The sequence below is a fragment of the Bos indicus genome, chromosome 27 (assembly GCF_029378745.1).
Source record: "Bos indicus isolate NIAB-ARS_2022 breed Sahiwal x Tharparkar chromosome 27, NIAB-ARS_B.indTharparkar_mat_pri_1.0, whole genome shotgun sequence".
NCBI classification, from domain to species: Eukaryota; Metazoa; Chordata; class Mammalia; order Artiodactyla; family Bovidae; genus Bos; species Bos indicus.
The window spans coordinates 42,567,427-42,579,849 of record NC_091786.1 but is presented as its reverse complement, the minus strand read 5'-3'; the positions used below and the strand labels follow the sequence as shown (position 1 = coordinate 42,579,849).

At 43.7% G+C, this 12,423-nt stretch overlaps 1 protein-coding gene across 1 annotated transcript in view; it reads left to right on the top strand.

The window, feature by feature from the left end:
• The window catches only part of LOC109553440 (ubiquitin-conjugating enzyme E2 E2), a 374,262-nt gene that overhangs the window by 130,012 nt on the left and 231,827 nt on the right, over positions 1-12,423 (top strand). The gene's annotated exons all lie outside the window — the stretch shown is intronic.

Sequence of the window (12,423 nt, the reverse complement as noted above, 5' to 3'; positions counted from 1 at the left end):
GCCTGACTTTTCTGTCTCCTTCTCTGAGAAGTCGGGATGACTGACCCTGACCTTGGGAGGACAGCTTCACACACTGTCCAGTGGAGCACGTGCACAGCAGGAGCTTCAGGGATGGCCACCACCACCACCACTCATCTTCTGTCATAATCTAGGCGGTTTCTGTTAGGATTATAATTCTTACAGAGTTCTATATATAGTCATAAAGATAATTAAAAGAGATTAAGTGAAATGTTCTATTTATTAAGTATTAAGAAATACACTATACCGGTTCCTACAGTTAAAAAAACATCTCCCCCCTCCAAAAAAACTGCATAGGCAAACAAAAGCCTTCACAGAATGAAGTGATCATTTACAAAATTCAGTTCATTTCAGTTGCTTGGTCACGTCCAGCTCTTTGCGACCCCATGGACTGCAGCACGCCAGGCCTCCCTGTCCATCACCAACTCCTGGAGCTTACTCAAACTCATGTTCATCGAGTCGGTGATGCCATCTAACCGTCTCATCCTCTGTCATCCCTTCTCCTCCTGCCTTCAATCTTTCCCAGCATTAGGGGCTTTTCCAGTGAGTCAGTTCTTCGCATCAGGCGGCCAAAATATTGGAGTTTCAGCTTCAGCATCAGTCCTTCCAGTGAATATTCAAGACTGATTTCCTTTAGGATTGGCTGATTTGGTCTCCTTTGCAGTCCATGGGACTCTCAAGAAACACCACAGTTAAAAAAAAAAAAATAACACGAAAAAACTGCTTAGGCAAACAAGCCATCACAAAATGAAGTGACCACTTAGAAAAATTAGTCCTAACACAAACATTACTTCTGTTTAACACCAATGCCTGTCTATATAGACACTCATCCTATCAGAGACTAGTTTCTCAGCAAATACACGGCAAGTTTAATTCAACTATGAAGTGAAACTGGAAGTTTTTCAGAAGATTTCCTGAACTGAATTAAAGCGATGAAGAACTGCTGAGATCACGTTCCCAGCCACCAGGAAGCAGGAGAGCCAACAAGGACGACCGCAGAACAGCGCTGCAGAGCGACTGCCTGTCGGGGGACCGAGAGAAGCCCTGAAAAACGGCGAAGCGGTTTACTATTTCCTGTAAAAAATCGTGTGTTTATCATCCTGTAGAAACCAAATACGCAGTAAAAAGCCTCATAATGTGTTACCAAACATATGAAAAATCATGACAATAAAACAATCAGTTTTCACTGTTCTGCTAATTAGAACACTGTTTCAGTTTGGTAGAGGTTTTCTTAACTGAGTGAAAATCGACTTATTTTTCTATTCGTTTTTAGTGTATAATTCTCACGGTTTACTCTGTTTTATCCTAGCTTTCATTGATTTCACGTTAAGGAGCCTTTTCATGGACTTATCCTCAGAAAACAAGTACCTACTCTATATGAAATAAAAGTTTGTATAAGAACTATTAAAAATTTTAGATTACATAAAGTGATACAGATGTTTCTCTGTATTACCTTTGCTTCACACTCAAATAGGTGGTTTTATGTAAAGTGGCCATGGTTATATAAAGAATATCCAGCAATATCTTCAACTTATAAAAAGGAATTTCTTCTGAGGAGTTCATATTACTTCCTATAAAATTTATAAATCGGTCCATCTTCAGCCTGAAATAGCTTTTTTTTCCCTCTGGTGAAGAACAGGCTAGAATGCCATAGGAATGACCGTGGTAAACCCCAAGCTAGTGATCTTCCCAGATACAGTCACACCTCCTTCATCTGAGCTCACTGGAGTTGACGTGTTAACCGGAAAGCCTGCTGTGATGGCTGTGAGAGGTCTTCCCGGCTTCCTCGGGACGATTTCATTATTCTTGCTTCTGTGCTCCTCAGTAGTACCTGGAGCACAACCAGTCACGTCCTCGGTGGGGTCTGTGTTCTTGGCCTGTGTGTGTCTTTGAACCACTCCCCAGCAGACTCAGGATACAGACCACAGCTCACGGCTCTTTGTCTCCATAGCATCCAGTCCACGTCTGGCACGGTAGAAACGCGATTCTTCTTTGTCACAGAGAGGAAGGAGGTGGGAGGGAGGAGGAAACACTCAGACTCCTTTTCTAACAATTTCTTCTTAACAGAAATCTTTCTAGTCTACAGCACTCTCTCCTTTTTCTTACCATACAAAGTAAGTTAAACATGCTTGTGAAACTTTTTTGGATGGCTAAGGGCCAGAGTTTGGAACACTGAATTACACTCTGCTATATAATAAGGATGCTTTTCAGTACTATTTGGATTCCTAGGTTGATCTTTCCAGGAATTCATTACTGTGGGGCCTTTCCAGCAGGGTATGCCTCTTGTAATTTGCATGAGGAGCTGAAGACTGACAGGGAGAACCGGTTACAGGAGCCGGTAAGCCGGCAGCCTTCAGGAGCATGGTAGGCTGGCCGCCTTCCTGGAGAACCGGTTACAGGAGCCGGTAAGCCGGCAGCCTTGGTGCTCAAGGCCGCCCTGGATCCAGGGCTGGCTCCGTGGCCGCTCACACTGTCCTCTGTGCTCCTAAGGACTTGGGGGTTTGTTCCCACCTTCATAGTTTAGAAAGTTAGTTCATATTTGGTTCCATTATCTCTGTTTTACAAAATTTCGCCTTCTAAATACATTAGAATTCTGAATTTTCAAAGTGCCCTCAGGATGCAAGTATAATATTTTAAGTAATTAAAAGGCTTAATTTTATAAAAACCAAAAACCTCTTACTGCTCAACTAAGCATTCCACAAAGATAAAAATGTGTCATTTTGCAATGTCCAGAGAAAGACAAGAACGAAAAGTTCCGTGTCTTAAGTCTTGGTTTTTAACAGCTGCAAGTGTTTATTTGTAGATCAGGGTCCATTTCAAATAATGCTGCCATCAGAGCAGTTTCCAGAGTCCACACATCCCAGTAATAGATGTCGAGAGAAGTTGTTCAGAAATTGCTCTTCAAGTGATTCCAGCAGGAGGAATGGCTGGATGGCACTTTGTTTCCTTAGAGGCGGGGCTTGCACAGAAATCCTCCCGGGTCGGTTCATCTCTGACCCGGCCTGAGGGGCGGAGGCCGTCTCTTGGGGCGCGGCCAGATCCATGCCTGCCTGTGTCTCTGCGTCCCCACCCGAGCAGGAATGCACACGAGCCTGCAGGGCCAGCTGCCGCTCCCCGGAGCAGCACCACGATCCTGTAAGGGTGTAGGAAACGTGAGCAGAGACACAGAAGTAGTCACTTGTCCGGAGTCTGGGAGACGCAGCAGAGCGCGAGCTCCGACAGAAGTGTGAGGCTGACGGTGCAGATGCTGACATGTGAGCTGCTGACCTGGTGACGGGGGCTGACGGGGGGGGGCACGTCTGGCTCCTTCACCCGTCACTCCATCCCTGGCACACACCCCCGCACAGCGCGTGAACAGCAGAGCGTGAGGAGAGCGCACACACGAGGGGCACGTCTGCTTCTGAGATGTGTGTTACTGCCCAGGTTACTGACTGACTGAGTCTCGGTTTGCAGAGTTACAGGAGGATTAGCTGAGATGCCCTGTACAATCAACAGGTTACTGACACAGGCGAGCACTCAGGCCCGGGTGGTTTGTGACACATTCATTTAAAGCTCAGAATGTGTTTTCCTGCTTTCCTTAGAGACAAATATTTAGGTATTTAAAGACCTCTTTTCAGTTCCCTTGTGATATTCTGACAGGTACTTTGAAGTAAAAGGAATAGATACGAGCAGAGCAAAAGCGATAGTTATAAGCAAGACGTGATTGTCTTTAACCATATAATTTAATAGATTGCTTTGTAATTTATAGTTGTAGAACAAGTCTATCAGTTTGGTTCTGACATACTCAGATACTCAAAAGAAATCCTAAAATGCAGGTCTCATCTATTAAGTTTTTTACAAAGGTACTTATTGACATCTTTGATTGAACTATTCAAAACTCATTTCAGCATTTCATTTAAAGATGTTTGTTATATAGAATATTTTATTGCAAGAAGCATGTTAGATGTTTCTACACTAATTTTATTGGCAGAGCTTAATGAATTTTATGAACCATTGTAGACAAAATGTTTTTTAAAAACTGTGTTTATTTGGCCCTGATATTTTGATTCAACAGGGAGAGTAACTACACTGTTGTATACCATATGGGCATTTTAACAGACCTTTCTATAAAAAGCAATTAGTAGCTAATTGAGAACTCTGACAAAACAACAAAAGCCTATGTGGAGTATATAGATACTTTTCCAAGTGGTTCTGCCATCAGTTTTCTCCTTCCTAAAGTAGATTTCCTTTGTCTTTGAAATGTAGCAGTTTCAGAGGAGGAATTTCTACCTAAATATAGATGATACATGTTTAGGAATCAAGAGCATCAGGCAGTGTCTAGAGTCAGATCTGGAGAGAAGGAAATGGCATCCCACTCCAGTATTCTTGCCTGGAGAATCCCGTGGACAGAGGAGCCTGGTGGGCTGCCGTCTGTGGGGTCACACAGAATCAGACACAACTGAAGCGACTTAGCAGCAGCAGCAGCAGAGTCAGAACATCCCCAGAGATATAATCCTTTGGTTCCTCCAGTTCTTTTTAGTTATCTCTCCATTAAGTATATTTATTTTCTGAAAATCGTCTGTAGTGATTGAGAGCTCTCATGTAGAATTAATGGCTTTAATGGAAAGGCTATGCTCCCAGGGTCCTGAAATCCTGTTTGGAATGAAACTCCACATATAAAATTAAAAGATAAAAAAAAATCCTAAAGCTGCCTGTTATAATGGCTACTGTTGGAAATTGAAAAGGAATCAGATACTTAAATATTTTCAGTGGATATGCTTACAGTCATGTGTGTGTGTGTGTGTTTGCACGTGAACACACTTCTCCAGGCACTGCATTTTCAGGACTTGGTAGATGAAAGCTGGCCCTTTAGAAGAAGGAATAAAGTAAGTGATGAGACAGCAGGTAGGAAAAAGCACCTTGGGTGACAAACACCGTCACCGCTTCTCGCTTCTCAGACGTCAGTCCCCACACATCCACTCTCCATTGCTTCTCAGACATCAGTCCCCACACACCCACTCTCCATGCCCGAGCCAAGTGTGCTGCTGACTGAGTAGTTCTCTGTTCTTGTTCCTTGTTCCCTGTCCCTTCTGGTCCATGGAAGCATTATACCGCCCCACTCCTTGCAGTCGAGCAAGACCAAGAGACAGTTCTGGGCCAGGCGAAAGCGTTTAATGGCCCATTTGAGACGGACCACTCTCTCCGTTTCTGCTGCTGGCAGGAGGCTCTGAGCAGCCTGGGTGACTACGCTGCTGACGTTGGAGTCAGAGCCCAGGGGAGTCACTCAGGTGCACCGTTGCTGTGTGGAGGGAGAAGTAAACCTTTGCTGTTTAAACACTGAAGTTGGGATATCATTTGTTACACAGCATAACTTAGCCTGTCCTGATTGATGACAGAGATTTAATGTTTGTTTTTCTTCCGAGGGCTAGTTCCCAGAGCTGCTTGGAGTTTGTGTGAGGTTTACTGAAAGGGGAGGATTGTGTCCCGCACACATTCCAGAGTAAAGCGTCCTGATGCTGAGCAGAGGAAATCTTTGGGGGGAGTATTCCAAATAGAGATGAGAAGGTGAAGTCAAGGAGTATACTTGGGGTCTAGGAAGAGATGCAGTTATCAACAAAAGGGAATTCTGAAAAAGTGTTCAGAGAACGTATGAAAGGGAAGAATTTGTCTGCAGTGTCAGTCTGGTGAGGATGAAGCCTTAGTCCTAACCTCCCCTCTTTTGCTTACCTAACAGTACTGAACTGCAGGCTGAATCCGTGCAGTCCTTGGGATTCGATTTTGAATGAGCAAGAATTATTTGTCCACTTCACGACCAGTATTTCTTCGTTATCAGTGACTGTTGTTCTGTAGGTGCCTGTCGGGCTCAAGCCCTTTGATCACCTGACCACACTGGATATGTTCCGTCCTGTTTCCTGACCGTCCTCCTAGGTTCTGACTCACTTTTCCCCTGGTTCCAAGGACAGTCCAGAGATTGTCTGAAAAAACTTTAAGAGATGGCAGAGTAACAATAAAATTCAGAAAATATTAAATCATTCACATGAGAGCTAAAATTTTTAAAATACAGTTGTCAAGGGTATGTACATATTGCATATATACTGCTTTACATGGCCAGTGAGTGGTAGCATGGTGTTTTTTTAATACTTTAAGAATCGTGCGGGGCTTCCCAGGTGGCTCAGTGGGTGAAGAATCCGCCTGCTATGCAGGTGATGAAGGCAGATGTGGGTTCGATCCCCGGGAAGAGGGCATGGCAACCCACTCCAGTATTCTCTCCTGGAGAGTCCCATGGACAGAGGAGCCTGATGGGCCACAGTCCATGGGGTCGCATGGAGTCGGACACGAGTGAAATATCTGTGCACGCGTGCAAGGATGGTGCTGTAGAAAAAGGAAGTCACATTAATGATTCAGTGCAGGTCTTGCAGATCAGGGATTTTAGTTTCTATGGAGGTCATGACAGTACTATTATAGTTTCAGCTTTTCTAGTGTAAGCGTTATACATTGGCCAGTCCCAATCTACGGTGCGTAAGAAAAGCAGCTTTGTTTTCTAAAGTGATCTTTTTCTAGTTCTTAGCTGCCTTTCCAAATCATGGTATAAAATAGTCAACCTTGCCTTTGAAAAAGGTATCTCAGCGTTTTCTCACTTGAAATACTTTGTCTTGTCTGATAAATCAGTCCATCAAAATCTCTGCTCCTCTCAGGGGTCCCCCTCCCTCCTAATCGAGAGGGCGTTGGGGGATGGAGGATCACGGCTCCTCCTGCTGTGCTTCCGGTGAGAGCGCTGACGGGGTCACGGCTCCTCCTGCTCTGCTTCCGGTGAGAGCGCCGAAGGGGTCACGGCTCCTCCTGCTCTGCTTCCGGTGAGAGCGCCTGTGGGGTGGGCCCTAGGCCTCAGGCCGGTTCTCACCACCTCCGCCCGGGCTGTGGGAGCCGTGCAGGAGGGACAGAGGCGTGCGGTTCTGGCCACGCACAGGCAGTCTGCCCTGCTGCGGTCCCCTGGCTCTGGATACTAAGTCAGCTTTAGTCCTGTGGTCCCCGCAGCACTTCAGATTCCTTATTGGAATCTAGAAACTCCTAGCTGCCCTCACTGCACTCCCTGGGAACGTGTGGAACCCTGTAAAACCTGCCCTCTGTCCACCAGCTTGGGAAATCCTGCTGGGACTTCAATCCTCTGTCCATTACCACTGTGTCACGGAGAACACAACACTCTGTCTCGAACAGGGCTGTCTGAAAGGCTTGCAGTTTCCGCAGGCTCTTGGCTCAGAGAAGCAAGCATCAGCCTACAAGTTCGGGGAGTAGCCTCTAGCTTTCCTCAGAGTCTAGTCTTGTCCCCGCTCTTAGTGTGGAAGCTGCGGAGGATGAAGGGAAATTGGTCCCTCCTCAGGACCACCACAACCCTAGGCTCATCCACTCAGAATTCTGTATATCCACCAACATTTCTAGACATTCTAGAAAAGAATGGTATTTTCTTTGCAAGGTATTTGGAATTATTACTCTATGATTATAATATAGTTAATCCTCCAAATGCGTTTTTTCTTATGTAAATAAGAAATTTGGAAGTTCTCTAAAAACCTTTTTACCACATGAAAGTCTGGCTTACAAGCTTTGGACTTAGAAAAAAAAATCTATGTTCAAACTCAAAGTTAAGCTTCCCGGTTGTAGGCAGCAATCCTGAGCAGTAAGTTTCAGCTTCATGGGTGAATTGAGGATAGTCTTAATGGCAGGTGTGGGGGTGGAGTAAGGAGAGGGGAGTGGCATGACTGAAAAAAGAAAGGGCATTGGATAACATTAAGCATGCAGCTGTATTATCCTCAGTAGTAACTGGCCATCAGAAGATGGCGTCACTTCGCTGGAGTGGGGCCGCTGATTGCAATCCCTTAGTACCTATGGTACCCACTGTGGGCTCCTGTGTAACTTCGTTTTCTCCTTCAGAAAGCAGGTTGAGCCAGAAGTTTTCAGGAATGAACCAAGTTTTCCAGAATATAATAAGGAAATAATTGTGTTTTCTCCAAAACTGTCCATAAGCCAGGTGGCACTACTGGTAAAGAACCCGCCTGCCAATGCTGGAGACGTAAGAGACTCTGGATTCGACCCCTGGATCGGGACCATCCACTGGAAGAAGACATGGCAACCCACTCCAGTATTCTTGCCTGGAGAATTCCATGGACAGAGGAGCCTGGTGGGCTGCTGTCCATAGGGTCCCAGAGAGTCAGATACGACCTGAAACGACTTAGCAAGCATGCACATCCATGACCCAGTGATAAGTAAAAAGTAAAACTTGCAGAAAACAGGGATGAATTTTGTATTTGTCTAGTGTTGAGAATCGGAGAAGGCAATGGCACCCCACTCCAGTACTCTTGCCTGGAAAATCCCATGGATGGAGGAGCCTGGAAGGCTGCAGTCCATGGGGTCGCTGAGGGTTGGACACAACTGAGCGACTTCATTTTCACTTTTCACTTTCATTCATTGGAGAAGGAAATGGCAACCCACTCCAGTGTTCTTGCCTGGAGAATCCCAGGGACGGGGGAGCCTGTTGGGCTGCCGTCTATGGGGTCGCACAGAGTTGGACACGACTGAAGCGACTTAGCAGCAGCAGCAGTGTTGAGAATAAAATTTTATTGATGGTAAAAAAAAAACACACTATACACAGTTTAGGGGTATTATTTATGCAAGAGAACATTTTATGAATGTGAAATACAGTGTAGTCTTTAGTGAAACAGTGAATGCCTTTATGAGTGTATGCACTTTTGTAGTCGAAACTGCACTTGCAGTCAGTAAAAATAGTATCTTGTCTCTGCCAGTGGGCTGCTTGCAGATCTTTAATAGCTAAATACATTTCACTGAAAGTTATGCCTTGAGAGTTGGGAAAATGTCACTTTCAGCCTACGTGTAATGATAGTATCTGAAAGCAAAATCTGGACTCAGTAGATTAATTATAAGGGAAAGGTACTAATCTTTTATTATTCTAGGATTTTAGCACCTCAACTGAAGGCATTTGGCAAATGTGGGACAAATTTTCACATAGCTGAGTGTTTTATTTTGGTCAAATAAAGAACTTTTTGTCTAACAAAAGACAACTTTTCTTGAAACTCAACAGGCTGCCAGTTTTATTTCACTATTAATTATTAGCTTTAAAATAAACACATAGTTAGAAAGTACCTTTTACGGAAAGGGAAACCCGGAGTTACCTAGGCGTAAAAATTACCGGGGAGTAGAATGTGCTCGCACAGAACGACATATGAATCGCATAGAACAGCCTTCTGTCACAGCACCGTGATCAACGCAGTCAGCAATAGCTGAAAACCCTTAGTTGCTGCTAGCTGCCTTGGGTGAGATGGTTTTTTTTCCTCCTCAGTATCCTAAGGTCAGTTTATTGCACTCCTACCCAAACAGCGCCTGGGGCTATGCTCAGGTTAAATAATTGAAAATAATGAAAGGAAATATTTTAGTAATCAAAATGAGAACATGAGGATCTTGTTTAATCAAATGTGCAGCAGCAGTTGCTCAAAAAAGGATTGCAAAGAAAGTTTTATTAAGGCAATTTAAATGTATAACTTGACAATAAAGAAAGTTTATTTTGTTTTCGTTGATATTCAGTTACTAAGTGACGTCTGACTCTGTGACCCCATGGACTGTAGCCTGCCAGGCTCCTCTGTCTAAGGAATTCTCCAGACAAGAATACTAGTCGGTTGCCATTTCCTTCTCCAAGGGATCTTCCGGACCCAGGGACTGAACCTGTATCTCCTGCATTGGCAAGCAGATTCTTTACTACTGAGCCACCAAGGAAGCCCATTTATCAGTTTAGCAGACTCTAGTTTTTGATGCCTGTAGCTTTCATTTTTATTTTAATTTTATCTTATTTCATTTTATTTTCCATGCTATGCCAGGATCTTAATTCCCTGACCAAGGATTGAACCTGGGGCCATGGCACTGAAAACACTGAATCTTAACCACTGGACCACCAGGAAACTCCATGTAACTTTAGTTTTAAAAATTTCAGTGACTAGTAGTATTCTTCTAACCATTTTCTTGTATGACTATTAGTTTTGTGAGTAGTCAGTGCTATTAAAATGGAATTCAAGTTAATTTTTGAACTTTAATGAACTAGTTACATTAAGTATTGGTTTAGAAATGTGACAGATTTCTGTGTATTATTTTTGTATCCTGTAGCTTTGCTCACTTCATTGATGATCACTAGTAGTTCTCTGGTGACATCTTTAGGATTTTGTATCTATAGTATCATGTCCTCAGCAAACAGTGACAGTTGTATTGTTTCCTTTGCAAAATGGATTTCTTTTGTTTTTCTTCTCTGATTGCTGTGGCTAGGAAAACCACAAACATGTTGAATAAAAGAGTGGGCATCCTTGTTTTGTTCCTGATCTTAGAGGAAATGCTTTTAGCTTTTCACTGTTGAGTATATTAGTTATCAGTTCAGTTCAGTTGCACAGTTGTGTCCGACTCTTTGCGACCCCATGAATCGCAGCACACCAGGCCTCCCTGTCCATCACCAACTCCTGGAGTTCACTCAGACTCATGTCCATTGAGTCAGTGATGCCATCCTGGCATCTCATCCTCTGTCGTCCTCTTCTCCTCCTGCCCCTAATCCCTCCCAGCATCAGAGTCTTTGCCAATGAGTCAACTCTTCGCATGAGGTAGCCAAAGTACTGGAGCTTCAGCTTTAGCATCATTCCTTCCAAAGAAATCCCAGGGGTGATCTCCTTCAGAATGGACTGGTTGGATCTCCTTGCAGTCCAAGGGACTCTCAAGAGTCTTCTCCAACACCACAGTTCAAAAGCATCAATTCTTAAGCACTCAGCTTTCTTCACAGTCCAACTCTCACATCCATACATGACCACTGGAAAAACCATATGTCATGTATGGCCTTTATTATGCTGAGTTATGTTCCCTCTATGTTAGGTTTCTGGAGAGTTGTTATTATAAATAGGTGTTGAACTTTATCAAAAACTTTTTAGGCATCTTTTGAGATGATCATGCAGTGTTTAATTCTTTAGTTTGTTAATATGATGTATTTTTCATATGGTGTATTAATCAATACAGTCAATCAATCAATAATCACATTGATTGATTTGCAGACCACTGGAAAATCTTTGCATCCCTGGGATAAATCCTACTTGATTTTGATGATGTTATTGTTCTTGTTTAGTCTCTAAGTCTGACTCTTGTGACCAAGTGGACTGTAGCCAGGTTCCTCTGTCCATGAGTTTTCCCAGGAAAAAATACTGGAGTGGGTTGCCCTTTCCTTCTCTGGGGGATCTTCCCAATCCAGGGATCAAACCCACATTTCCTGCATTCCAGGTGGAATCTTTGCTGCTGGGCCACCAGGGAAGCTCGACATACGGTCTTTTTAATGTATTGCTGGATTTGGTTTCCGAGTATTTTGTTGAAGATTTTTGCGTTTATGCTCATCGGTGATACTGGCCTGTGAAGTATCAGAAAGAGAAATTAACAAACCAATCCCATTTACCACTGCATCAAAAAGAATAAGATACCTAGGAATAAACCTACCTAAGGAGGCAAAAGACTTATACATTAAAAACTATGACACTGATGAAAGAAATCAAAGTTGACTCAAACATCTGGAGAGATACATCGTGTTCTTGGATTGGAAGAATTGATATTGTTAAAATGACCATACTACCCAGGGCAGTCTACAGATACAGCACAATCCCTTTAAAAATACCAATGGCATTTTTTATAGAACTAGAACAAAAAATTTTTTAATTTCTGTGAAAACACAAAAGACCCTGAATAGCCAAAACAATCTTGAGAAAGAAGAACGGAGTGAAAGGAATCACTGCCCTGACTTCACACTGTCCTACAAAACTACAGCAATGAAAACGGTACTAGCACAAAAACATGCACATTTATCGATGAGACAGGATGGAGAGCACAGAAATAAACCCGTGCACTTACAGTCAATCAGTCTGTGATAAAGGAGGCAGGAATATACAATGGGGAAGATACAGTTTTTCACTAAGTGGTGATGGGAAAAGGGGATAGGTACATGTAGAAGAATGAAATTAGAGCATTCTCAAACACTGTATATAGAACGCAACTCCAAATGCATTAAGGACCTAAATGTAAGACTACTGCTGCTGCTAAGTCGCTTCAGTCGTGTCCGACTCTGTGCGACCCCATAGACAGCAGCCCACCAGGCTCCTCGGTCCATGGGATTCTCCAGGCAAGAACACTGGAGTGGGTTGCCATTTCCTTCTCCAATGCGTGAAAGTGAAAAGTGAAAGTGAAGTCGCTTCAGTCGTGTCCGACTCTTAGCGACCCCATGGACTGCAGCCCACCAGGCTCCTCGGTCCATGGGATTTTCCAGGCAAGAGAACTGGAGTGGGGTGCCATTGCCTTCTCCGAAATGTAAGACTAGATACTGCAAAACTCCCAGGGGAAATATAAATCACA